The sequence below is a fragment of the Dama dama genome, chromosome 28 (assembly GCF_033118175.1).
Source record: "Dama dama isolate Ldn47 chromosome 28, ASM3311817v1, whole genome shotgun sequence".
In the NCBI taxonomy this organism is placed as follows: domain Eukaryota; kingdom Metazoa; phylum Chordata; class Mammalia; order Artiodactyla; family Cervidae; genus Dama; species Dama dama.
Window position 1 is genome coordinate 14,305,591 of NC_083708.1, and position 28,000 is coordinate 14,333,590.

The 28,000-nt window shown below is 38.2% G+C and overlaps 1 pseudogene; it reads left to right on the top strand.

Moving 5' to 3' along the window:
- The first annotated feature begins 755 nt into the window (after positions 1 to 755).
- LOC133048023 (SREBP regulating gene protein-like) lies at positions 756 to 27,589 on the top strand (annotated as a pseudogene).
- The last annotated feature ends 411 nt before the right edge of the window (positions 27,590 to 28,000 follow it).

Here is a 28,000-nt window from a genome sequence, read left to right on the forward strand (position 1 = left end):
CAAAAACCTTACATTTTGGAAGGAAAGTTAAAGCATCTGTTTTATGTTTATGCATAAGCACATACACACTGAAGTGCCAGCCTCATTTATTCTCATGTTATCGCTGCTCATGCCATCGTTCTTGCCATCAGCTCTTTCCTTTATGGCCTACTTGACATTTTGTTCACTCCACACTTAACTTCCTCAATCCAGTGGTGTTCTTTTCCTCACCTTAGCTCCCTACTCCCATGATCTTTTATGTATATCTGCATCAAAAATGGCTATATAAACTCCAAACTCTGTATCGGGATCTGAGTCCCTGCTATCCATCTGGCTTAGTTAAATGGTACTGTTACTGAGTCCAAGCTCACAGTGTTGCACAACAGACCATTAAATCTAAAGACAAGTTGTTGAGGCAAGAAATAGTGACTTTATTAAAAAACCCAGCAGACTGAGAAAATGGTTAGCTGGTGTCTCAAAGAAGCATCTTAGCTGAGTTAGAATTCAGACTTTTTTTAATACTAAAACAGGGAGGAGCTATGACTGGTTGTAAACTTCTTGCAGGAGTCCCTTATTCTTGCAGCTGTCCACCTAGGTCTGGTCAAAATGGTCCCATTAACCTCCAAAAAGACTATTGCTATTTTCTGTTTTGCAACTTTTTAATCTCTATGTGAATGAAAAGGTTTTCTACGTTTAATGGTCTGAGCCTTGAGAATAGGCTGTCATGTATATTTCAGGCTGTAGTCAACATTCTTTTACGAAGGTGCAGGGCCAGCATGACTAAGCTCAGGCAACAGAGCACCAGTGTTAGAGCTAGAGGAATAGATCAGGTATGGAATCAGATTTTTTCTTTTCTGTTCCAGTACTCCTACACCCACAGTTCTCCAACCCCTCTATGAACTTCACCTCTTCGAATCTGCAATTTATTTTACAGCATCCTCTTTATAGTTCAATTTCCTCCTTACAGTGAAATCCTATAGTGGCTCTATGGTCCACTACTATAATCACTTTCTTGTAAACAGTCTTTCCCCTGTCTCACTTCATTATATTAACTAGGAAAGAATTCAGCCTTGGATATAGCTCCCTGGGGAAAGAAAAAAAAAAAAAAAAACTCTTCTTAATGTCCTCATATTAAATTAATGATCACAAATTCCAGATGGTCTCCAGCTTTGGCTAGTAGTTCTTCTCCATTCTTCTACTCCATCTCCATCCCTACATTCTAAGCTATTCTATACCTTCTCTTCTTCATGACACTCCCAACTCTGACATATGACATCAGAACAGACAGCACTAATAAGCTATAAGTTCGCTGACGTGACCCTCTTCACCTTACCACCACGTCTTCAGACAGTCTTCATTTTTTCCAAGATTCTTTGCTTCGCTTCTTGTTAAGAAGAGTCTGTGATCTTACTGAGGACAAACACCCTACTCTTGTCCACGTAAGAACTTTCCCTCCTATAATAATTGTGTCTTGCTCTTTTTATCAAATTCAGTTTCCTCTACATTGGATCGTTTCTCATGGTATATGAAAAAAACCTTCATATCTTTTTTGTAGTAAAAGACACACATTTAAAAATACTTCTCTTATACCATATCTCTATACTTCATAGAAAAACTTCTCAAAAAGATTGACTACTGTTTTATTTTTCATTTCTTCCCTCTCCATCCTTTTTCTATTCCAACCAAGCTTTCTTCACCAATCCACAAAATAACCCATTTCAAGGTAACTAAGAGCTTCAACCTATCATGGCAAGTCCACTGGTATTGGTGTGTCCTCCCTTCACTTGACTGTTCAGTGACCTTTGACAAAAACGGAACCATGTCTCCTTGAAACAGTCCTTTCTTGACTTGACTGACATCGGGGTCTCCTGGGTTCCTTTCTACTCCACTCATGACCCCTCTTCATTTTCCTTATCCTCCTTCAGTCTCTTGGTCAAAGCTCAAATACCAAAGTTCCCTTTCAGCTCAACTTTGAGTCTTCTTTCTTTGTCTCAGGGACAGTTTTGGCCTTGCATCAGAGTCACCTGGAACATTTGTCAAAACTCAGAGTGCGTGTCCCACTCTTGAATTCCTGATTTAGTAGGTCTGAGGTAGGCCCTAAGAATTTACATTTATAGCAGATTTCCAGGTGATGGCTTATACTGCAGGTTCAGGGACCACTCTTTGCGAACCTCTGGTTTGGTGATTCTACATCAAATGCTTTAGAACCAGCCTGGCTTTCAATTATACTTCTACCTTTTATTATCTGTGCAACTCTGGGCAAATTATTTAATTATTTATGTTCCTTAGTCTGCTTGTTTGTAAAATAAAGACATTGCAAGTTGCTAGCTCAGTGTTGAGAGAATTAAATGGAACAATACCTTGACTACAATGCTTTTTTGAAAACTGATCTTCCTGATTATTTATACTCTTACCTCTTTAAAACCTATTTTCTGAAAAGTTGCAGAGATGTATTTTTAAAGATGTATGTAAGGTAAGAATAATACTCCCTCCTCAGTCTTGCACTCCGGGGAACCGTGAGTAAAACCTGACCCCGTTCCAGATCACGGGCTCCTGGATTCATCATGTACCTACCATACTGATCTTTTTTCAGCTCTAGGAAATGTTCCAGTTAACCTTTAGGGCATAGCAAACTTCTCCAAAATTCAGTGGCTTAAAACAACAACTGTCTTATCATTTTTCACATGTGAGTCAGGAATTCCAATAGAGCTTTTCTGGGTGATGCTTCTGCTTTTCATGGTGTTTTCAAATGGACTTGGGAGGTTAAAAAAAAAAAAAAAAAGATCCTGTCCTGTGTCTGGGGTCATGAGAGTAGGCAGGAAGCCTGCACTCAGCTGGGCCCCTCTCCATCTGCTCCTGCTTCTCATCTTGTGTTCTTCCTGTGCTCTCTGGGAGAATTTCTAGAGCTACATGTCTGCTAAGGGCTCTGAGAGACCAGGTGGAAGCTGCCAGTTCTCTGAGAGAGGAGTCCAGAACACTTGTAACACTCTTTTGGTCAAAGCAGTTGGAAACCTACCTAAATTCAAGGGGAGGGAAAATAGACGCTATGTTGCAATGGAAAAATGTCTAAAAATTTACTACCTTTAATTGACTACGGGAGTACTCTGAGATTATTCTCCTTAAATGCCTTTCATACCTGTTCCTTCTTCCAGGAATTCTTCTTCCAAATCTTTCCATGACTGACTCCTTCAAATCTCAGCTCAGCCTCTTCATTCCAGAAAAGCTTTTCTGGCTGACTTATCTAAATGTACTTTCTCTCACTATCATTATGTACTCTATCAACTGTTTATTTTCTTCTGAAATTGCTGTATTTGTGATCTTCTGTCTCCCATTATAATGTCAACTCAAGAAACCCTTTCTTGTCATCACTGTGTTTCTAGAACCACATATAATTGTCTCAATAAATATTTTCTGAAAGAATGAAGTAGTGATGAATATATAATTCTTTCATAGATATATGAAGAAAATTTATGCTTACCAGAAAACTAGTTTTAGTATTACTATTTGCACTGGAATTTTCTAAGTGTAAGGTGTTTATGTGTACAAAAGACAATTTTTTTCCTCTAAATTGGTTCCTTTTTATGACAGATAAAACTGACCAACCAGGTGGGAAGACGGTACTTTTGCAATTCCATAATGGTGCTATGCAGTGCTTACTCGCTGTCATGTCTGACACTTTGCGACCTCATAGACTGTAGCCAGCCAGGCTCCTCTGGCCATAGTGATTCTCCAGGCAAAAATACTGGAGTGGGTTGCCATGACCTCCTCCAGGGAATCTTCCCAACCCAGGGATTAAACCTAGGTCTCCCGTGTTGCAGGTGGATTCTTTACTGTCTGAGCCACCACAGAAACCTAAGAATACTGGATTGGGTAGCCTATCCCTTCTCCAGGGGATCTTCCCAACCCAAGAATTGAGCTGGGTTCTCCTGCATTGCAGGTGGATTCTTTACCAGCTGAACTTAATGATACCTTTTTTAAAATTACATTTTTGAGGTTCACTCACTAGAATAACACTTTTACCTAGAATTTCTTTTGCTTATCCAAGGGATCTTCAAGGAAATTAGATTTCTACCTACTTACCAAAAACAATGTCATAAATTTCAACAAGTAAAAATGAACATTGAGAGCTACCTATACCTATTAGATTTTGGGTTTTTTTTCTTTCTGTATTAAAGAAAACAGTAATTTCAAAGAAACTCAGTCTCTCCATATAATAAATAGTTCTTAAAAAGCAGTAGGAATTAAATGAAAGAGATTGGAAAATGGCTTCATGTTTTTTCAATATAAACAAGCAGCTGATTTCTGAGAAAATAAATTTAGATTTTTTAGAACCAAAAGTGTTTGGAAAACATTTTAAGTTACTTAGTCCAACATGCATCTGATTTCACCTTTTCTCTACTATATCCAACATTTTCTAGATTGTCTAAACAACCAAGTAATGATTTTGAGAGTAAATTTATAAATAGGAATATTAAGTTCAAGACCAAACATTGGTAAACAGAGAGATAAATCATTTTTACTTTGTTATACAGCCAAAGTCATGGCAAAACACTAACCTTTTGTAAGCTTGTTAAAGAAAATAGATTCAAGGGTTTTTTAAAATGGCTTCTCTAGTGGATTTTTCCTCCCCTTCTATAATCTTTCATCCATTATAAGTGCTCATAATACTTGCTTTACAAATGGGGCTCTGATTTACACCCAGTCAAGACTCAGTACATGTTCATTTCACTGAGTAATTATAAAAATGCCTACAAAACTTAAATGAATTTATAACAATATACATATGTATGTATAGCACATATATATATATATATATATATATATACACACACACACACACATATATGGTTTTCCTTGTGGCCCAGGAGGTAAATAATCTGCCTGTAAAGTGGGAGACCTGGGTTTGACCCCTGAGTTGGGAAGACACTCTGGAGAAGGAAATGGCAATTTATGCCAGTATTCTTGCCTGGGAAATCCCAGGGACAGAGGAGTCTGGTGAGCTACAATGTATGGGGTTGCAGAGTCAGGCACCACTGAGTGACTAACACTTAATGGTATGAAAGCACAAAATACAGAAACAAATGTAGAATAAAGGAAGAGAAAAACAAGCTAAATGGAGTAAAAGAGAGTGAGTGATGGGCTTCAGTAGTAAAATATACATGGCAGATTATTCAGTTCCTGCTAAGATTCACTGTTCTATTTGTGTTCATGGTTTCCTATAATGCAAATGAAGCAACTGAAGCAAGTATTTTTTAAATATTTTCCTGCTTGGTGCACCTATGTCATGATTTCTTCCTATGTATGCGTGTTTCTGTGTGTCTGTTTAATTTACTTTTAACTGGGGGATAAGTGCTTTAGAATGTTGTGTTGGTTTCTGCTTTACAACAGTGTGAATCAGCCATAAGTGCATATGTATGTCCCCTCCCTCTTGAACCTGCTGCCCACCCCCCACCCCATCCCAGCCCTCTAGGTTGTCACTGAACACTTGGGTTGAGCTCCTTGGGTTACAGGGCAACTTCCCATTAACTCTCTTTTACATACAGTAATGTAATGTACATGTTTCCGTGCTACTCTCTCCATTTCTGAGTGTGCTGGTCTTAACTACTGCAAGGTTTTAAGGCCCCCAAGAAGAGAATGACACTGCAGTCATGGACACATCACATTCAGTTTGGTTCCTCAATGATAAATGGACTAGCTAGTTTATGCTGAGTACTGTATTCAGTTCTCTAGGAAAAGCAAAAGACATATAATGGCTTCTGTCTCAAAGAGTTGGCAGTTTAGTGAGAAAGTAAAATGTTTTATAGATCTGAGATAAAATGTGTTGACATAATAAGTAATTAACTTGGAATTTAGATCTAATTACAAATTTACAGGTATGCAATTTTTTAAAAAAGGAACATATATCATACCTACTCCAATGTGTTAGACCTTCCTGTCTCCACTAAATCTTCTACTGCTTTGAGTGATTTTCAGGTAAAGAAGGTCTTTGATGTTTAGAATTTATCTCAGGTTGTGTTCAAATATGAACAAATTTTAGTAAAACACAGACTTTTTTTGTTCACATGTGTGTTTTTTTAAAGCATGTTAATGGGTTCTTGAAATTGCATACCTGGACTGCAACATAGGTACATTTACATCAATATATTTAGAGCTTGAATTAACCCCTGTCTCTAGCTTTGTGAGACAACTAAACATTCAATATTTAATTAATTTTCTTCTGACTCATTTCACTTTTCTCTTGATCTCCTCAGTCTCTTCTATTTTCCCCTTTTAACCTCCTGGATAATTTTTCTTTTTTTAGTAAATTACCTTGATGTCTAGCTATAGGTTTAACATAAAATCTTCATTTTGTTGAGTTCTCAAGATGGATTTGAAACATGACATAAAATACTTCAGAAAAATATGAGCTCATTATGTTCATTCAAGTAAATGCTAGACATGTAAATAGGCAATAACTTCTTCTGGCTTAATTAAACAACCCGGAGTTTTTAAGTTAAGTAAAATTAGGATTACATCCCTCTGTGCTAGTTGGCTGAGTAAAATATAGTATAATTTAAAACATTCCTCTTTTTAGATCTCTATTGGCAAAATGCTTTTGCAATTAGAAAGAAGGAAACGGATTCCTTCTTCTTTCATTAATTTTGCAAACTTACTGAAACTAAGAATGGTCACTTCTAGTGAAACCGTAAGGTTAACATGAAAGGCATTACTACAATGGTGCATATCCTGGGAAAGAAGAAAGGGTACTAGTATTTTTAAACACATAATAGGAGCCATCCCTGAGCTGGGAAATTTCTGCTGTATTCATAACATTATTTTTTTTACAACATCATTGTAATCAGAAACCCATATTTCATGTGAAGAGATGTGCAATAACTTGACTAAGCCCAAAATATAGTCAAGCTTCAGTCTGCCTTATTCCAAAGCCACATCTCTTTACATAATACAAATCACTTCCAATTTACTTTATAAATAATAAATCATTTTATTATTCTTTTTTGTTTATTACTCATGTGCTTGATAATTTCCACACTTATTATTAGTAAAGGTAATGACAAAAATTCTGACAATTTCCATAAAAAATGAATGACTGATACAATTTTAATGCAGATGTAATAATGGCCTTGAGAGTTATTTTTATAATGTTCATAAATTAAAACAAGATTTATAATTAAAAAATGTTGGAAAAAGCTGTGCAAAATGAAATTACAGAGGAAAAATTATCAATATATATGTAGCAACATTCTATATACAGACAAACTGAAATTATTTTCTAAACTGAATGAAAATATTTCTCTCAGTACCCAAAACTAACATATCATGCCTATGTAGCACTTACTAAATCAAGAATTTAGTACAAGAATATTTAAGCAAATAATAGGATTCTGCAGTGGCTACTGAGGCTAGTTCATTTGTATAAGAGGTTCTTTGAGTCAAAGCTGGATTTTTTTTTCTAAGTGCTGGACCAGCCAAGTTTTAGACAAGTTTTTCTGTCCTTGAGTTAATTGATATGATGTAATTGATTTCTTAGCCAGAAACCAATATTATTTCCAAACAGGAGAAAGAATCATCATCTCTTTCAAGCTAATTTATAAATCAGGGCTATAACTTTCTCAGCTGGACTGAGGTTTGAGAGCTTTGAGTTTCTATAGTAGGTTTGTAATTACCTTCACAAGCAAAAATAAAATATGGCTTACTTGTATTTCAGTTTTCATCTCTAACATGGGCCTATTTCTCTAAGGAATGTCCTCTGATCTTTGAAACAATTGAATTGCTGAGGGAGTCATTTGGGATAAATGGTTAGAGATGAAAAATAGCAAGATAAGTAGGTGGGCAGAGAGAGAGAAACAGAGAGTGAGAGGGCGAGAGAGAGAGAAGCAATAGGTGAGTTTCTAGATTTATCCATGGGAATAAGAATTTCTCTATCAAAACAGGTATTTGTGTATTTCACTTAAATGCTGTCTTTTCATGAAATTAAAAGATTTTGCTATTTTCAGAAGCTACCACCAGAACACTTAAATTAGTTAAACTGGCTTAAGATTTATGAAAAATGTTTATAGGGAGAGGAGGCAAGTAATATAATAGTTAATTTTGGGAATAACCCAGCATATTAATCAGTAGCCTGACATTCTGTAACTCAACTTCACAGACAAGTCCAAGGTGATCCTTTGTTCTTTTTGATAGGCTGAATCTTGATGGTAAAAACTCCCTAAGTCCAGACTCAACAAGAAGGGTGCAACCAGGGCTCTGAGGGGCACTCTGTAAGCACAAAGGCATGAAGTGTTTGAAACATCAGAACCAGAAATTGCTTGAATCTAATTTTCAGGTGTACACGAGGCCAATGTAACACGAGCGCGACAAGAAATGGAAAAAGTGAGATGTACTGCAGATTTTGGATGGGCTTTAAGCATGTGATGGATGAATGGAGAAGGGCAGCCAAGGAGCCGTTAGGAGAGGACTGAAGCCCAAGCCAGAATCTTGGCAGCCAAAGAGTGAAAACATCAGCAGATTCTGAAAAGATTAAGCAGATCACAATGAGAAGATAACTCTGGTGATAAGATTGCCCGGATAACTGGTGATAAACTGGAGGACTCAGATTCTGACTGTACATAAGCAGCAAGGAGACCATCAGCAAATTGCTTGCTATTACTCTTTATTTGCTTTCATTGTAGTGATTTTGTAATTAACAGAGACCTGATTATTACTCTGCTAAGGATCATTTTTCTTGGCTCCCCTGTTTACTAAATTGAAATGAACTCCTTAGCATGTGATTATAAGTCCTCCATGATCTGGCTGGCTCTGACCTGCCTCCCCAGTTATTGATCTAACTACCACCCCGTCCATTCTCCATGACCCTCTGCTATGCTGACCTGGTCACTGCTGGCTGGAAGATACTGTCACTGTCCACCTCTAGGCACTTCCTTCTCAGAGCATTTCTTTTACTTTCTTATGCCTTCTTCTGCTTTGTTTCTTCTAAATTCTAATTACCATTTGAAACCTCTGGCCTGAAATCTTCCTTGATTCTTCCCAAAAGAAATGATCCTTTATCTGTTAGTATACTGTAATGGTCTTTACCATTATACAGAGTGAAGTAAGCCAGAAAGATAAAGACCATTACAGCATACTAACACATATATATGAAATTTAGAAAGATGGTAATGATAACCCTATATGTAAAACAGAAAAAGAGACACAGATGTACAGAACAGACTTTTGGACTCTGTGGGAGAAGGCGAGGGAGGGATGTTTCGAGAGAACAGCATTGAAACATGTATACTATCTATGGTGAAACCGATCACCAGCCCAGGTTGGATGCATGAGACAAGTGCTGGGGCCTGGTGCACTGGGAAGTCCCAAAGGGATCGGGTGGAGAGGGAGGTGGGAGCGGGGATCAGGATGGGGAATACATGTAAATCCATGGCTGATTCATGTCAATGTATGACAAAAACCACTACAATATTGTAAAGTAATTAGCCTCCAACTAATAAAAATAAATGAAAAAAAAAAAAAAAGAAAGAAAGAAATGATCCTACATCCTTTGCTCAATTGTGAGAATTTGGTTTCTGATTATAGCACCTTAGAGACCACCCCAACTTATTTCCTTCTGAGAGACTTCCTGCAGCTGTCAGTCTCTACCAGTGGGCTGTGTTTTGCTTAAGTCACAACTTGCCTTGTTTATCTCTCCATCTTCAAGTGCATGTAAACATGCCTGCCTGATTTTTGCTTCAGTTTATGTGGAAGACATTTGGTTTAGGAGATGACAACTTAAATTAGAAGAACTAGAAGCTATGGTTACTATTATGGCTTTGATTTGTCATGCTGTAATTGTAGCATGTGGCAGAATAGTAAGTACATATGGTAATATCAGTGTTTCTAAACCCTAAGAAATGAGACCAGGTTGCATATACATGTGTGAAATTGAAAAAATTAAGCTAATCATTTTATTGACATTTTATACAATAAAAATTGTTGTTTAAAGCATAAAATGAGCTGAGCAAAATATATTTACAGAATCTTATTCCTGGGCCTGTTTCTACCCTGACAATGTGGATTTAGGTAAGCTATCCTTATTGAGATTTACTTTCTTCTGTTAGGGAATAAAGCAGTAGTGGTGATCCCCAAGCTACAGCTCAGCTTTATAACTGCATGATTCTGTTATACTCCACACTAATAGATGTGACAACTTATGACTTATTTTCATCTTCTTGGTTTGCATATCCTATAAACACTTGTGTCTATCATTCTGATTAGAGGGGTTTCGTTAAGAAAAGTAATAAGCTGGGCACGTGGAGAATGACTGCCAGGCCCACCTGATAGTCCTCAGGAGAAAAAGGGTCATCTCTGAGTATTCAAGGCATTAAAAGAGACATTTAGGGTATCCAGGCTGGATGTGGGAAAGTGCTCTCACTTGGCATTAGGCCTGTTCTTAGCTCAGGCAGCTGGAACAAAATCTAATAAACTGAGTGGCCTAAACAGCAAGGCATATATTTCTTGCAGTTATGGAAATTGAGAAGTCCAAGATCAAGGTGCTGGTAGATTTAAGTCCTGGTGAAAATTCTCTTTCTGGCTTACCAAGTAGCCCCTTCCTACAATGTCCTTTTTAGTAGAGATAGAGGTGGGAGAGAGGGGAAGAGAGAGAGAGAGAGATCTGGTTTACCTTCCTCTTCCTGTAAAGGCACTAATCACATCATTGGGGCTCTACCATCATGACTTTATTTAACCTAATTATCTCACAAAGGCCAGATTTCCAAATGTCATCACATCTGGGGGTTAGGGCTTCATGCATTCTAGGGGGACAGAGCATTCAGTGCATAATGTTAAATATTCACTTTCTTTGGATGAATCAGAGTCCCAGGGCCAGGGGATTGTAATTAAGACCAAGAAAAACCAGGTCACTAAAGATGTTTGGTAAGAAGCCAAGAGTCCAGGGTAAAGCAGCTGCATCTTTCCTGCAGTGTGCAGTAAGGCACCCTGCAAGCAAATTCTCTAGCAGGGTGAGCCCCATACAGTATTGAGACTGGTTGCTTCATAGCAATGACCAGTGAGTCAAGGACTGGTCTGATTTTACTGCATTCACCGTCCCCACAGAGACAGAGGCTCGGGAATGAAGAGGCTGAACTCTCCCACAAATGTGCATCACCAGTGAGCAAAGCAAAAGGAAAATCAGTGGTATTTTTCATCAGCTTTGTAATCAACACATTTGATTTTTCTCCTGCTCTATTAATCATCTATGCTGGGAGCACTTAGGGCAAAGGATTGTTCTTCAGTTGCTCAGTCACGTCTGACTGTTTGCGACTCTGTGGACTGCAACGTACCATACTTCCCTGTCTTCCACTATCTCCCACAGTTTGCTCAAACTTGTGTCCATTGAATCTGTGATGCCATCCAACCATCTCATCCTCTGTCACCCCCTTCTCCTTCTGCCCCAAATCCCTCCCAGCATCAGGGTCTTTCCCAATGAGTTGGCTCTTCACATCAGGTGGCCAAAGTATTGGAGTTTCAGCTTCAGCATCAGTCCTTCCAATGAATATTCAGGGTTGATTTCCTTTAGGATTAGCTAGTTTGATCTCTTTGCCGTCCAAGGGACTCTCAAGAGTCTGCTCCAGCATCACAATTAGAAAACATCAATTCTTTGACACTCAGCCTTCTTTACGGTCCAACTCTCACAGGGCAATAGGGATGATTTTATGGTTGCTTTCAGCTCTAATTTTTTATATCTTTAAATGCAAATATAATTTAATAGAAGTGAAGAAGAGTAAAAATGGAGCAGTTGTGCCTTTTGCAGCTTAATTAAATGTACTGGAGCTGTGAACTTTGTCTTTACAGGTGGGACAGGGTAATGAAAGAGATGAGTTAAAGTAAGAAAGGTGCCTTTTATTTACCACGCTCTAAAACCTGATAGTTCTTTACTTCTATATTAAGCAAAATGTATTTATTCAGAATATGAGTTTTAAAAGATTTTTTAAAAATAAATTTGTTATCTATGCCCTTGAAACGTAAAAAGACCTCACTTTGGAGGAAAAAACAGCGAGTAATATCCTGTGTTTATAGTGGGCATGTTTCTAAAACTTAAAAAAAAAAAAAAAAAAAAAACCAAAAGCAAAACAAACAAACAAAAAAACCCCCCTAATTCCAAGAAATTAAAGACTTAAAATTTCACTTCTTTCCATAACAGTGCAGTGTCATATTTTTATTCTTGGTCTGGTCCCACGTCTGACTTGATTTGCGAGTTACCATTTGTTAAAGACTTCAGATGTCCTGGACACCCAGAAGTTGTTTCCGCGTTCTATAGCCAGCATGTGAAATGTTATTTAAAGCCCACATTTTGCTTTTAAATATTACCCCATAGTCTCAGTTCTACAGAGGTCAAATTTCAACCCACCTCCTTGGACTTCCAGGCCTGGAAACTTTTTAGCAAGCTCTATTTCTGTTTCCATCTCTTGAAAAAGTTGTCTCTGCAGACAGAGGTTTGGCATCTGCATACTTCCCTCATATATTACATATGACTTACGGAACCTAGAGAAACCCAAAAGCTTCATGGAGGGAAAATGTGAAATGTATAAGAATGCATTCATATGTTTATTTCTTCATAAATTAAATTAAAATTTAGAAATTAAAACTCAAAATCAGATGTTATAAGAGGGAGGGAACATTCATATACCTATTGCTAACTCATGTTGATATATGGCAGAAACCAATACAATACTGTAAAGTAACTATCCTTAATTAAAAATGAATTTAAATTTAAAAAGAGGGTTAGAACATAACACATTTATTTATTTATACTGTAATATAGTAAACATGCAATATTATGTTGTACATATTTATTTGTACAATAAGGTGATTTGACCTTACATTATGAAATGACCAACATGTTAAATCTAGTAACCATCTGTCTCCATACAAAGTTATTACAATGTTATCAAGCATATTCCGTATGCTCTGTGTTACATCCCCATGGGTTGTTTATTCTATAACTAAAGATTTGTACTTCTTAATCCTCTCCACCTATTTCATCCGTCTCCCCACCTCACTCCCCTCTGCCAACTACCTATTTGTTTTCTGTTTCTATGAGTCTGTTTTTCTGTTGTTTTGTTTTGCTTTCTAGATTCCACATATAAGGGAGATCTTAAGACATTTGTCTTTCTGATTTATTTCACTTGGCATAATATCCTTTAGACTCATTCATTTGTCTTAAATGACGAAATATTATGTTTTATGGATGAGAAATATTCCATTATATATTGCCAAGAAATAACATTTTTCTTTTTTAAAAATTTTTTAAAAATTTTATTTATTTATTTATTAATTATTATCTTTTTTTTTTTATTAGTTGGAGGCTAATTACTTCACAACATTTCAGTGGGTTTTGTCATACATTGATATGAATCAGCCATAGATTTACACGTATTCCCCATCCCGATCCCCCCTCCCACCTCCCTCTCCACCCGATTCCTCTGGGTCTTCCCAGTGCACCAGGCCCGAGCACTTGTCTCATGCATCCCACCTGGGCTGGTGATCTGTTTCACCATAGATAGTATACATGCTGTTCTTTTGAAATATACCACCCTCACATTCTCCCACAGAGTTCAAAAGTCTGTTCTGTATTTCTGTGTCTCTTTTCCTGTTTTGCCTATAGGGTTATCGTTACCATCTTTCTAAATTCGATATATATGTGTTAGTATGCTGTAATGTTCTTTATCTTTCTGGCTTACTTGACTCCGTATAATGGGCTCCAGTTTCATCCATCTCATTAGGACTGGTTCAACTGAATTCTTTTTAATGGCTGAGTAATATTCCATGGTGTATATGTACCACAGCTTCCTTATCCATTCATCAGCTGATGGGCATCTAGGTTGCTTCCATGTCCTGGCTATTATAAACAGTGCTGCGATGAACATTGGGGTGCACGTGTCTCTTTCAGATCTGGTTTCCTCAGTGTGTATGCCCAGAAGTGGGATTGCTGGGTCATATGGCAGTTCTATTTCCAGTTTTTGAAGAAACCTCCACACTGTTTTCCATAGCGGCTGTACTAGTTTGCATTCCCACCAACAGTGTAAGAGGGTTGCCTTTTCTCCACACCCTCTCCAGCATTTATTGCTTGTAGACTTTTGGATAGCAGCCATCCTGACTGGCGTGTAATGGTACCTCATTGTGGTTTTGATTTGCATTTCTCTAATAATGAGTGATGTTGAGCATGTTTTCATGTGTTTGTTAGCCATCTGTATGTCTTCTTTGGAGAAATGTCTGTTTAGTTCTTTGGCCCATTTTTTGATTGGGTCATTTATTTTTCTGGAATTGAGTTGCAGGAGTTGCTTGTATATTTTTGAGATTAATCCTTTGTCTGTTTCTTCATTTGCTATTATTTTCTCCCAATCTGAGGGCTGTCTTTTCACCTTACTTATAGTTTCCTTTGTAGTGCAAAAGCTTTTAAGTTTCATTAGGTCCCATTTGTTTAGTTTTGCTTTTATTTCCAATATTCTGGGAGGTGCATCATAGAGGATCTTGCTTTGATTTATGTCGGAGAGTGTTTTGCCTATGTTCTCCTCTAGGAGTTTTATAGTTTCTGGTCTTACATTTAGATCTTTAATCCATTTTGAGTTTATTTTTGTGTATGGTGTTAGAAAGTGTTCTAGTTTCATTCTTTTACAAGTGGTTGACCAGTTTTCCCAGCACCACTTGTTAAAGAGGTTGTCTTTTTTTCCATTGTATATCCTTGTCTCCTCTGTCAAAGATAAAGTGTCCATAGGTTCGTGGATTTATCTCTGGGCTTTCTATTCTGTTCCATTGATCTATATTTCTGTCTTTGTGCCAGTACCATACTGTCTTGATGACTGTGGCTTTGTAGTAGAGTCTGAAGTCAGGCAGGTTGATTCCTCCAGTTCCATTCTTCTTTCTCAAGATTACTTTGGCTATTCGAGGTTTTTTGTATTTCCATACAAATTGTGAAATTCTTTGGTCTAGTTCTGTGAAAAATACTGTTGGTAGCTTGATAGGGATTGCATTGAATCTATAGATTGCTTTGGGTAGAATAGCCATTTTGACAATATTGATTCTTCCAATCCATGAACACGGTATGTTTCTCCATCTGTTTGTGTCCTCTTTGATTTCTTTCATCAGTGTTTTATAGTTTCTATGTATAGGTCTTTTGTTTCTTTAGGTAGATATACTCCTAAGTATTTTATTCTTTTTGTTGCAACGGTGAATGGTATTGTTTCCTTTATTTCTTTTTCTGTTTTTTCATTGTTAGTATATAGGAATGCAAGGGATTTCTGTGTGTTAATTTTATATCCTGCAACTTTACTATATTCATTGATTAGCTCTAGTAATTTTCTGGAAGTCTTTAGGGTTTTCTATGTAGAGGATCATGTCATCTGCAAACAGTGAGAGTTTCATTTCTTCTTTTCCTATCTGGATTCCTTTTACTTCTTTTTCTGCTGTGATTGCTGTGGCCAAAACTTCCAACACCATGTTGAATAGTAGTGGTGAGAGTGGGCACCCTTGTCTTGTTCCTGATTTCAGGGGAAATGCTTTCAATTTTTCACCATTGAGGGTGATGCTTACTGTGGGTTTGTCATATATAGCTTTTATTATGTTGAGGTATGTTCCTCCTATTCCTGCTTTTTGGAGAGTTTTAATCATAAATGAGTGTTGAATTTTGTCAAAGGCTTTCTCTGCATCTATTGAGATAATCATATGGTTTTTATCTTTCAATTTGTTAATGTGGTGTATTACATTGATTGATTTGCGGATATTAAAGAATCCTTGCATTCCTGGGATAAAGCCCACTCGGTCATGGTGTATGATTTTTTTAATATGTTGTTGGATTCTGTTTGCCAGAATTTTGTTAAGGATTTTTGCATCTATGTTCATCAGTGATATTGGCCTGTAGTTTTCTTTTTTTGTGGCATCTTTGTCTGGTTTTGGAATTAGGGTGATGGTGGCCTCATAGAATGAGTTTGGAAGTTTACCTTCTTCTGCAATTTTCTGGAAGAGTTTGAGTAAGATAGGTGTTAGCTCTTCTCTAAATTTTTGGTAGAATTCATCTGTGAAGCCATCAGGTCCTGGGCTATTGTTTGCTGGAAGATTTTTTATTACAGTTTTGATTTCCTTGCTTGTGATGGGTCTGTTAAGATCTTCTATTTCTTCCTGGTTCAGTTTTGGAAAGTTATAATTTTCTAAGAATTTGTCCATTTCATCCAAACTGTCCATTTTATTGGCATAGAGCTGCTGGTAGTAGTCTCTTATGATCCTTTGTATTTCAGTGTTGTCTGTTGTGATCTCTCCATTTTCATTTCTAATTTTGTTAATTTGGTTCTTCTCTCTTTGTTTCTCAATGAGTCTTGCTAATGGTTTGTCAATTTTGTTTATCTTTTCAAAAAACCAGCTTTTAGCTTTGTTGATTTTTGCTATGGTCTCTTTAGTTTATTTTGCATTTATTTCTGCCCTAATTTTTAAGATTTCTTTCCTTCTGCTAACCCTGGGGTTCTTCATTTCTTCCTTCTCTAATTGCTTTAGGTGTAGAGTTAGGTTATTTATTTGGCTTTTTTCTTGTTTCTTGATGTAAGCCTGTAATGCTATGAACCTTTCCCTTAGCACTGCTTTTACAGTGTCCCATAGGTTTTGGGTTGTTGTGTTTTCATTTTCATTCATTTCTATACATATTTTGATTTCTTTTTTGATTTCTTCTATGATTTGTTGGTTATTCAGAAGCGTGTTATTTATCCTCCATATGTTTGAAGTTTTAACAATTTTTTTCCTGTAATTGAGATCTAATCTTACTGCACTGTGGTCAGAAAAGATGACTGGAATGATTTCAATTTTTTTGAATTTTCCAAGACCAGATTTATGGCCCAAGATGTGATCTATTCTGGAGAAGGTTCCGTGTGCACTTGAGAAAAAGGTGAAGTTGATTGTTTTGGGGTGAAATGTCCTATAGATATCAATTAGGTCTAGCTGGTCCATTGTGTCATTTAAGGTTTGTGTTTCCTTGTTAATTTTCTGTTTAGTTGATCTATCCATAGTTGTGAGTAGGGTATTAAAGTCTCCCACTATTATTGTGTTACTATTAATTTCCTCTTTCATACTCGTTAGTGTTTGCCGTACATATTGCGGTGCTCCTATGTTGGGTGCATATATATTTATAATTGTTATATCTTCTTCTTGGATTGATCCTTTGATCATTATGTAGTGTCCTTCTTTGTCTCTTTTCACTTCCTTTATTTGAAAGTCTATTTTATCTGATATGAGTATTGCGACTCCTGCTTTCTTTTGGTCTCCGTTTGCATGAAATATTGTTTCCAGCCCTTCACTTTTAGTCTGTATGTGTCTCGTGTTTTGAGGTGGGTCTCTTGTAGACAGCATATATAGGGGTCTTGTTTTTGTATCCATTCAGCCAATCTTTGTCTTTTGGTTGGGGCATTCAACCCATTTACATTTAGGGTAATTATTGATAGGTGTGGTCCCATTGCCATTTACTTTGTTGTTTTGGGTTCACATTTATACAACCTTTCTGCATTTCCTGTCTAGAGAAGATCCTTTAGCATTTGTTGAAGAGCTGGTTTGGTGGTGCTGAATTCTCTCAGCTTTTGCTTATCTGTAAGGCTTTTGAATTCTCCTTCATATCTGAATGAGATCCTTGCTGGATACAGTAATCTAGGTGGTAGGTTATTCTTTTTCATTACTTTCAGTACGTCCTGCCATTCCCTTCTGGCCTGGAGGGTTTCTATTGATAGATCAGCTGTTATCCTTATGGGAATCCCTTTGTGTGTTATTTGTTGTTTCTCCCTTGCTGCTTTTAATATTTGTTCTTTGTGTTTGATCTTTGTTAATTTGATTAATATGTGTCTTGGGGTGTTTCGCCTTGGGTTTATCCTGTTTGGGACTCTCTGGGTTTCTTGGACTTGGGTGGCTATTTCCTTCCCCATTTTAGGGAAGTTTTCAGCTATTATCTCCTCGAGTATTTTCTCATGGCCTTTCTTTTTGTCTTCTTCTTCTGGAACTCCTATGATTCGAATGTTGGTGCATTTCACATTGTCCCAGAGGTCCCTGAGGTTGTCCTCCTTTCTTTTGATCCTTTTTTCTTTTTTCCTCTCTGCTTCATTTATTTCCACCATTTTATCTTCTACCTCACTTATCCTATCTTCTGTCTCCGTTATTCTACTCTTGGTTCCCTCCAAAGTGTTTTTGATCTCATTCATTGCATTATTCATTTTTAATTGACTCTTTTTTATTTCTTCTAGGTCTTTATTAAACATTTCTTGTATCTTTTCAATCTTTGTTTCCAGGCTATTTATCTGTAACTCCATTTTGTTTTCAAGATTTTGGATCATTTTTATTATCATTATTCTAAATTCTTTTTCAGGTAGATTCCCTATCTCCTCCTCTTTTGGTTGGCTTGGTGGGCATTTTTCATGTTCCTTTACCTGTTGGGTATTTCTCTGCCTTTTCATCTTGTTTAGATTGCTGTGTCTGGAGTGGGCTTTCTGTATTCTGGAGGTCTGTGGTTCCTTTTTATTGTGGAGTATTTACCCAGTGGGTGGGGTTAGACGATTGGCTTGTCAAGGTTTCCTGGTTAGGGAAGCTTGCGTCAGTGTTCTGGTGCGTGGAACTTGATTTCTTCTCTTTGGAGAGCAATGGAGTGCCCAGTAATGAGTTTTGAGATGGGTCTATGTGTTAGGTGTGACCTTGGGCAGCCTGTGTGTGGACGTTCAGGGCTATGTTCCTGCATTGCTGGAGAATTTGCATGGTATGTCTTGCTCTAAAACTTATTGGCTCTTGGGTGGTGGTTGGTTTCAGTGTAGGTATGGAGGCTTTTGGAAGGTCACTTATTACTTAAAGTTCCATGTAGTCAGGAGTTTTCTGGTGTTCTCAGGTTTTGGGCTTAAGTCTCCTGCCTCTGGATTTCAGTTTTATTCTTCCTGTAGTCTCAGGACTTCTCCAACTATACAGCACTGATAAGAAAACTTCTAGGTTAATGGCGAAAAGATTCTCCCCCATTAGGGACACCCAGAGTGGTTCACAGAGTTACATGAAGAAGAGGAGAGGGAGGAGGGAGATAGAGATGAACAGGAGGAGAAAAGGGGGGCCTCAAGAGGAGAGAGACAGATCTACGCAGCTGTCTGTTCCCAGAGTGTTCTCTGTAGCCCAGTCACCTACAAAGATTCACAGAATTGGATTGGGAAGAGAAGGGGAAAGGAGGAAATAGAGGTGTTCTGAGGTGGAAAACAGAGAGTCAAGACTGGGAGAGAATAATCTTCAGTTTAAAAATAGGGCTTCTCTTCTTTTTTTTTTTTGTAAGGTTATAGTGTATTGAAAATGAAAATTAAGGAGTAGTAGAGGAGTACTAGAGGACTTTAAAAGAAATAAGAGAAAAAGAAAAATAGAAAATAGAAGAGAAAAAGGAAAGGAAAAAAAAGAAAAAAAAAAGAAAAAGAAAAAAAAAAAGAAAGAAAAAAAATTTTTTTCTTTCCCTAATTAAAAAAATCGTAAAAATCTATGGAAATGAAAGTTAAGGAGTAATGGGGGAGTAATAGGGAATTTTAAAGGAAAATAAAAGAGAAAAAATAAAAAAGAAAAAATAAAAAAAGAAAAAAAAAAAAGAGAAAAAAGTAAAATTATATTCTCTGGAGCTGTTGCGGTCAGTGTGGGTTCGGCTCAGTTTCAGATAGCTCCTCGTTCCAGCTTACACTTTTTGATATCTACAGGCCCCTTCCGGTGTAGTCGGTGTTTTCTAGAGGGATTTTAATCTGTTGCACCAGTCCCTTCTGAAGCGGTTCCCTTTGTTTATTTGGCTTCTGTTTGCCGGTCTCTTCAGAGCCTCATTTCCGCCCTGACACAGGCGGGCGGAGGTGGACTCTTATTCAGGTAGCTAGTTCCGTCGCTCTGCGGGGAGGGGCTGGCGCTGCAGGGAGGCGCTGGCGCTGCGGGGAGGGGCTGGCGCTGCTTTCTCCGTCTGCGCTGCTCAGGCTCCCGGCTGTTCTATATGGAGCGCGCCCCGTGCTGCGCCAGGTTCCAGCCCTCGGGTGTTCCACAAAAGCGCGGAACGGAAAGCTGCGCCCGCTCTCAGTGCCTTCCCCGTCAGAGCGGTCCAGGCAGCCAGGGGCTTGGTGGGCGCACTCTCCCCAGGTGTGGCGCGCCCCCTCCCTTCCACGGACCCAGTCTCAGCTTCCGCTGGCGCCAGTCGGGTGCGCGCGCCTTCTGCCCTCCGCGTCCCCAGCCCCAGTCCCCGCCCGCGCCAGTCGGGTGCCTGCGCCCTGTGTCTCGCCGCGACCTTCCCCTCCCCCCTGCCTCCTGCGTCCGGCGGGGCTGGGCCGGTCCACAGCCTGCGAGCTCTTCTCTGGACTTTCTCGGTCTCTTTGTTCTGCAAACGGCGGGCAGTGTGTTCGGGCCGGTTAATTTACTCTCTCTCTTTTGGTCTCCCACAGTTCAAGTTGGCAACTCACAGAAGCTCCCTCCGATTGTCCTCAGGGCACTCAGGCCCGGACCCTACCCCAAGCAATGCCGCCTAAGAGCTCCCGGGACGGATCTCCGTCCTTAGCTCTTTTGTCTCACTTTTTATCTTTTATATTTTGTCCTACCTCCTTTCAAAGACAATGGGCTGCTTTTCTGGGCGCCTGATGACCTCAGCTAGCGATAAGTTGTTTTGTGAAGTTTGCTCTGCGTTCAGTTATTCTTTTGATGAATTTGTAGGAGAGAAAGTGGTCTCCCTGTCCTACTCCTCTGCCATCTTGGCTCCTCCCCTATATATTGCCAAGAAATAACATTTTTCTTTGTCCATTCATTGTCGATGGACACTCAACTTGTTTCCATATCTTGGCTATTGTATATAAAGCTGTAATCAACATTAAAGTGCATATATATTTTCAAATTTCTGTTTCCCCAGAATTTACACAATTCAACATCAAAAAAAATCAAACAAGCCAGCTGAAAAATGGGCTGAAAACTTGAGAAGACATTTTTCCAAAGAAGACATATAGATGGCCAACAGGCACATGGAAAGATGCTCAACATCACTAATAATCAGGAAAATGAAAAGGGAAACTACAATGATATATCATTACACACCTAGTCAGAATAGTTATTATTATAAAAGCTGTAAAATACTTATATTATACTAATAAAAATTATATGATTATAAAACAAAATTATAATTATATTTATAACTATTATATAATAGTTATAAAATTATTATAAAATTGTTATTATTACAAAACAAGATAAGACAAATGTGGGCAACGACGTGAGGAAGAGGAACCCTCATGCACTGTTGATTGGGTTCTAAATGTGTGCAGCTACTATGGAAAATAGGAAGAAGATTCTTCAAAAAATTAAAGGTAAAATTGCCATATGACCCAGAAATTTCAGAACATGATGTATTAAATGGCCAGTGAATTCACTGTGGAGTTATAGAATTAATCTTGAAACCTGTGTTACAGTGTAGGTCAAAGCATGTTTTCTGAATGATCAGATTTTTTTTTTTCTGTTCATCCAAAGTCTCCTCTAAATTTGATATAGTCCTATATCTTTGCCACATTATGTCAAACTCAATTTATTATTGCTGTTTCAGCTCTCTAGTGGTAAACTACTGGATACAAAACACCCATAGTCTAGATTTCCTCATGGTTGAACAGACAACTCAGTGTGTGACAGATTCTTTTCAGTGTGTTGCATATCATGGTTTGGTAACTTGAGAATAAGTGCTGAAAAGCCAATTGTGTTTATGATTGGAAATGAAAGTAGAGTAGTATTATCAATTATTTCAGATGTTATATCCTTTTCTTTTAATGTGCATAATTTTATTTGCTGTCTTTATTAAGGTTTATGATGATTTTTTTAACATAGGGATGATTGATAATAAAACATTATTGGAATGATCTTGAAGCTTCTTTCAACTCTAATATAATATATTAGAATATAAGAGACTTGCCTTGTATATACTACACTCTAAAACCTCACAGTACTTTGTTGTTGTTATTCAGTAGCTAAGTTGTGTCTGACTCTTTGCAACCCCATGAACTGCAGCACGCCAGGCTTCTCTGTCCTTCAGTATCTCCCTGAGTTTGCTCAAACTCATGCCCACTGAGTCAGTAATGCCATCCAACCATCTCATCCTCTGTACCCACTTCTCCTCCTATCCTCAATCTTTCCCAGCATCAGAGTCTTTTCCAATGAGTCAGCTCTTTGCATCAGGTGACCCAATTATTGAAGCTTCAGCTTCAGCATCAGTCCTTCCAGTGAATATTCAGGTTGATTTCCTTTAGGATTGACTGGTTTGATCTCCTTGCAGTCCAAGGGATTCTCAAGTGTCTTATCCAGCACTTTATTTATATATTAAGCAAAATATACTTATTTTGAACATGGTTTCTAATTTCCTTCTATTATCCCTTCTATTTTCTGTTTTTATGTATATACATATGTATATATATATATATATATATATATATATGTTTTTTTTCTTTAAGATATATTATCTAGGTTTTATATAATATCTAGTTCCTAGCATTTTTAATAACAAACATATTTAAAGCCATGCATTTGCTTTTGGGAAAATCTTTGACCATGTATTCTTTTATATAAATTGTTTTCTAACAATTATTTTCTAAATATCCTATAATTGCAGGATAATTTCCTACTTCTTCCCAAAAACTTTTTGCATAAGAGTTTCTTTTGAAAATTTAGTTTCCATGGAATTCCAGCTGAGTTATTTAAACGTCCCCGAAGATGATGATTTTAAAGTGTTGCACTCAATATGTCAGCAAACTTGGAAAACTTAGCAGTGGCCACAGGCAGCACTGGAAAAGGGCAGCTTTCATTTTAATCCCAAAGAAAGACAATACCAAAGAAATTTAAACTACCATACAAATGTGCTCATTTCACAAGCCAGCAAGGTAATCCTTCAAGCTAGGCTTGAGGCAGTACATGAACCAAGAAGTTCCAAGCTGGATTTAGAAAAGGCAAAAAAAAAAAAAAAAAACAGAGATCAAATTGCCAACATCCACTGGATCACAGTAAAAGCAAGAGAATTCCAGAAAAACTTCTTTATTTACTTGCTAAAGCCTTTGACTGTGTGGATCACAACAAACTATGGAAAATTCTTAAGAGATGGAAATAGTGGACCACCTTATTTGTTTCCTGAGAAACTTGTATGAGGTCAAGAAGCAAGAATTAGAACCTTCCATAGAACCACATACTGGGAAAGGAGTACATCAAGGCTGTATATTGTCAACATGCTTATTTAACTTCTATGCAGAGTACATCATGTGAAATGATGGGCTGGATGACTCACAAGCTGGAATCAAGATTGCCAGGAGAAAAATCAGCAACCTCAGATATGCAGATGGTAGCACTCTAATGGCAGAAAGCAAAGAGGAACTAAAGAGCCTCTGAATCAGGGTGAAAGAGGAGAGTAAAAAAGTTGACTTAAAACTCAACATTCAAAAAACAACTGCCATATGACCCAGCAATCCCACTCCTGGGCATACACACCGAGGAAACCAGATCTGAAAGAGACACATGTACCCCAATGTTCATCGCAGCACTGTTTATAATAACCAGGACATGGAAGCAACCTAGATGCCCATCAGCAGACAAATGGATAAGAAAGCTGTGGTACATATAAACCATGGAATATAACTCAGCCATTAAAAAGAATATATTTGAACCAGTTCTAATAAGATGGATGAAACTGGAGTGCATTATACAGAGTGAAGTAAGCCAGAAAGATAAAGACCAATACAGTATACTAAGCATATATATCGAATTTAGAAAGATGGTAATGATAACACTATATGCAAGACAGAAAAAGAGACACAGACATATAGAACAGACTTTTGGACTCTATGGGAGAAGGCGAGGGTGGGATGATCTGAGAGAATAGCATTGAAACATATATATTATCATGTGTGAAACAGATCTCCAGTCCAGGTTGGACACATGAGACAAGTGCTCAGGGCTGGCGCACTGGGATGACCCAGAAGGATGGGATGGGGAGGGCAGTGGGAGGGGGGGTTCAGGATGGGGAACACATGTAAATCCATGGCTAATTCACATCAATGTATGGCAAAAACCACTACAATATTGTAAAGTAATTAGCTTCCAACTAATAAAAATAAATGAAAAAAAAAAAAAAAAAAACACAAAACTAAGACCATGGCATCCGGTCCCATTACTTTATGCCAAACAGATGCGGGAAAAGTGGAAACAGTGACAGATTTTATTTTCTAGGTCTCTAAAATCACTCTGGACTGTGACTGCAGCTAGGACATTAAAAAACTCTCTTTGGAAGGAAAGCTATAAAAAACCTAGAGTGCATATTAAAAAACTGAGACCTCTGTTTTTGGTCAAAGCTATAGGTTTTTCAGTAGTCATGTAAGAATCTGAGAGTTGGACTATAAAGAAGGCTAAGTGCCAAAGAATTGATGCTTCTGAACTGTGATGTTGGAGGAGACTCTTGAGAGTCCCTTAGACTGCAAGGAGATCCAACCAGTCAATCTTGAAGGATATCAACCCTGAATAGTCATTGGAAGCACTGACACTGAAGCTCCAATACTTCAGCCACCTGATATGAAGAGCCAACTCATTGGAAAAGACCTTGATACTTGGAAAGATTAAGGACAGGAAGAGAAGGGGACAACAGAGGATGAGATGGTTGGATGGCATCACTGGAGATGAGTTTGGGCAAACTCAGGGAGATAGTGAAGGACAGGGAAGCCTGGTGAGCTACAGTTCATGGGACTGCAAAGAGTAGGACAAGACTTAGCAACTGAACAATAACAGTTTCCTTATAATTAGTTTTTTATACTCTATTTTCACCAACTTTGTGTACTTTAACTTTGTTTTCACTATTATTTCCTGTACCTCTAAATCTTTTATTTTTTGTTCAGTTTTAATGCTAAATTATCCATAAAGTTTGACCACTGTTGTAGACACAGTTATAGATTTTATAAAAATAATATAAAATACTATACATATATAATATAAAAAATTCAAGTATCTCATCCAATCTTTTACTTTGACTGTTTCCAAACTACTTATTTTAGATTGTCTGTTTTACAAAACACATGGTTAGTTTTTTTTTTTTTCCTTCTTCTTTTTTTAATGGAGAGGCCAACCTACAAGTCCTAAGAGTCACAAGTCTTTTGTGAGAAGATTGGAAACACTTGTATGTGTTTTGCCCATAGACCGAGTCCCTGGTCGGGAAAGAAGACTCCTCGAAACAATGCAACTCACAATAGGGGAATTTATTACTGACTCGAGCCAGGGCCTCCCGCCCTCACCAGGTGTGTGAGGACAAAAGGCCCCGAGCCCCAGTTCTCTCTGGTATTTATTAGGTCAAAATAAGCAGCAGGTAGTTGGCGCAATTGGAGTGGTTACACAGTGGGTAGTTGGCGTAAGCGGATTGGTTACATAGTTGCAAGGTAATTTTTGTTGGCCCAACGTGGGGCTTTCAGCTTTCCCCTGATAGGTTCCCTTTTCTCTGGCTAGACATATGTTGATTGGCTGGCTCCAGGAGGCCTGATAATTATGTTACCCCGGGAAACCAGGCCTACTCCTAATCTAGGCTGCCTGCCATGGCGTTAGCCCTGACAGCCTCACAGTATGTATTTTGGTAACAGATTTATCAATTTTTACTGAAATCAACTTATTTATAATTTTTATACTCCTCTCTCGTTCTCTGTGTTTTGTGTCTTTTATCTTATGAGTTTTTTTCTTTCTCTTTGAAAGTTTTCCAATAGTAATGTAAAATAAATTAACATTTCACTTTTATTCTTTGCTACCCTTAAGTATTTGAAAAAAGTATTGTACTAATCTTTCAATTATCCTGATTCTTATTTCATTTATAATTTGAGAATGTTATCACTTGCATTTCTCATCTTTGTGTTAGTATAATCTCACATCTCAAATGAAGTTGTTAATTAAATTACTGGGTTTTGCAATTTATGTCTTCTCTTACAATTTTTAAAAACATTTGAATAATTTTATAATTATATTCACAAAAACTATTTAGTTTAAATTTCATAATTAAGCAGTTTTAATGTTCAGTACATATTTAAGAAGCATTTTCAACTTGGGCCTACTTGTAGAATATTTCCTTAATCCTTACTATCTAAGAATGCTTATCTTTTTTTCTTCAAATATAAGAAAAAACAATTTCTGGATTAAAAAATACTGGCTTATAAACATTTTTGCTCAAAGCCACTTATTCATCTATCAGTTTCAATTTTTTATAGAATAAAAAGTAAATAAGGAGCAACCCTTTTAAAAAATTAATTGTGCTGTGCTTAAGTTGCTTCAGTCATGTCTGACTCTTTGCAACCTTGTGGACTGTAGCCCACCAGGCTCCTCTGTCCATGGGATTCTCCAGGCAAGAATATTGGAGTGGGTTGCCATGCCCTCCTCCAGGGATCTTTCCACCCCAACACTGAACCCAAATCCCCCACATTTCAGGAAGATTCTTTACCATCTGAGCCACCAGGGAATTTACTAAATTTAAAAATTTGAAATTAATTTTTCCTGCTTGGATGCCTATATTTATTTTCCTTGAAATAATAATAAAACAATTAGATTAAGAATGGGGTGTTGTATAGACTACAAGACCTTTATATTGTGAAAAGGACTCAAATTATGCTCATCCAAGTTGTGGAATATTATACTAAAGAAAATAAAGTCAAAAAGGAGGAAGATATATATATTTAAGCAGAATTGTGCTTGTCAGATGACCTTAATTACAGGCCTGAAAATGCACTGAATGACCCAAGAGAAGTGATTCCTGGAAAGAACAATGAAGAAAAACATCTGAGTTTTCTTCCTTAATTTATTTATGTACTCCGTAGTTAAACAGGTATGGGATCCAATGTGCTATGTTGTGTGCCAGGTACTGGTTATTATATTCTTCTACTCGGAAAGTTGAGAGCATAAGAGAAGGAGACACACCTTTAAACAAGTGTGAAAAAAGTCAAAGTAATGTCAGTGTGATGATAAAAGCCTAGCAAAGAGCTGGCTGGGCTGAGGGCCGCCAGGCCTGCTGCGCTCCTCACCGGGAAGGTGAATCTGGCGGCTTCCGTGTGGCGCCGGCTCCTGCAGAAGAGGTGGGTGCTCGCCCTGGTCTTCAGGCTCTCGTTGGTCTACTTCCTCAGCAGCACCTTCAAGGAGGAGGAGAGGGCAGTGAGAGATCTGAATCTCCTCCAGGTCCAAGACCACGATCAACCTCGTGGCCCGTGGAAAGTGCAGTTGAACTCGGGCCATAGCAGTAGGCCCAGCAACCAGTGCCTGAACTCCGTTCAAGGGAAACACCTGCTTACAGATGAACTGGTCTCTGACTTTCAGGTTAGGTTTGTGAGAGGAAAGATTTGCTGGTGAATGGTTGCTGTAATGTCAACGTCCCTGGGATGAAGCAGCACCGCCGTGAAAGCTGCTCGTGGCACCATTCTTCCTTAGCCGGGCAGCAGTGGCATTCCAGAACTTCTTCATGGCAGTCGAAGATCTCTTTGAATTGTGTTTGGCTAAACGCAGGACCTCATCCGAGAGCGTGCAGCACTAGAACACCTATAGGGATCGCATAGCAAAGGACTGTTACGGAGTGGGCCCTCCGGAGCTCTTCCTGGCGTGACGTTGTGGCGGGAGACTGGGTCCTCTGGGAGGATGCGCTGCTGAAGAACTTGCAGCCTGAAGCCTTTCTCTGGTCTTCGACAGAAGACTTGATCATGACCACTTCTTGAGTTGTGCTCTGTGGCCTCACTCGCCCCTGGGCTGACCAGATGGACTTACTCTGTAAAGCAGTTGGAAATGCCAGCGGGTCGCATTCGAGAAAGACAAAATGGCGGGTGACCTGGTGGAGGCTTAGCGCCTTGGGTGCCTCAGCCCTGCGGCTACTTGGGGACCTGTGGGCACTCACGTATGTTCTCCCCGGGCACTTCACTGTAAAGCTATTTATTGTACTTCTTTGGAGTGGTGGGAAAATTCTGTTTTCCTGCAGGAAAATATTTTGGCTTGATAGTTGAATATATTCAAGGACACTGTT